Raw genomic sequence first — 1,377 nt, 5'->3', positions numbered from 1 at the left:
ATCAAGTATTTAATACTTTGATTGTTAAGGTCAAAAGGAGTAGGTTCACTCATAAGGAAAAATTTTTCTTTAGCAGAGGTTGTACTGTGTAGTGGTTTGACATATTCTACAGATATGGATTGCTTGGGTTTAGTCTTTTACTTTGCCATACATATACTAGCACTGTGGCTTTTGAAAGCTACTGAACTCCATCATGTCTCATTTTCCAGTACTTAAATCATACGCTGATTGGAAAAATTAAGTGAATTTATATATGTGAGACATTTAGAATAGTAAGAGGTACATATAAAGAATAATCAGTTATTAATCACATTATTAATAGATTAAAAAGTTCGTCTATGAGAAGATTCCATATGTTAGATAATTCTGATGTTTATTTGCAGAATTCATATTTATTTCTTGTATTGTATAAGGCTGGGTTAACAAGCAAAGTAATATGTTTGTTTGTGTATTTAATGCTGGAAATCCAGAAGACATTTTTCAATTAAACTGTAGCAATGAATTTTACTTTCAAAGTAAGCATCAACTGTAACCTCCTGTAAAAATATTTCCTCCATTTTTCCAAGTAGAATAAATCTCCTATTTTGTGCCTCTATAACACATTATTATTTTTATTTTTTTTCAATTGCAGTTTACATTCAACATTATTTTATATTAATTTCAGGTGTAAAGCATAGTGGTTAGATATTTATATAATTTACAAAGTATTTTGTAATCAGTCTAGTAACATTATTTTACTTCTTAGTCTAACAATTAGAAAGGTAATAAACCAATGGAAATACAATATGATGTTTTATCTGTTACACTATAAGCTGATTAGGAGTATGAATATGTTTTATGAATTTTTAAATCCCAAGTGACTAGAAGAGTACCTATGTGAAAGTGAGTCAAGCTGTCTGTGTGTTAATGAGTTCCTCTTCTCTAGAAGTATTCCCACAGAAGCTGGGGAGATTTCTTCTCATGGTGAATAAGAGCTCTATCTTTGGAGCCAGAGTATTTAAGTTTATACACTGGCTTTGCCGCTTGTGTTTTCTGAACAAATTCCTTGACCTCTTTGCACCTCAGTTTCCTCATCTGTAAAATGGGGAGGATAACAATACTTATTTCATAGAGTTTCTCTGAAGATTAAATAAGTTAATGTATAAAGACGGAGCAGTTATCAGTAGAGTAAGATCTAAACAAGAGTTTGCTAGATTGCTAGAAGAGTTAGAGGGGAAGTCCTGCATTGAAGGGCTTTTGTGTCTCAGCGTGGGCAAGAATCTTACAGACCATCGAGTGCATGTTTATATGCCAAATTTTTAGCTATGTGAACCTCTAACTTTTCAACTGTTTATTGTTACATAAAACAATTTGATGGAAATGAGGAAATTCCTATCT

This window comes from Hipposideros armiger, unplaced genomic scaffold (genome assembly GCF_001890085.2).
Source record: "Hipposideros armiger isolate ML-2016 unplaced genomic scaffold, ASM189008v1 scaffold_131, whole genome shotgun sequence".
Lineage (NCBI taxonomy): Eukaryota > Metazoa > Chordata > Mammalia > Chiroptera > Hipposideridae > Hipposideros > Hipposideros armiger.
Note: the sequence above shows the minus strand (reverse complement) of the source record.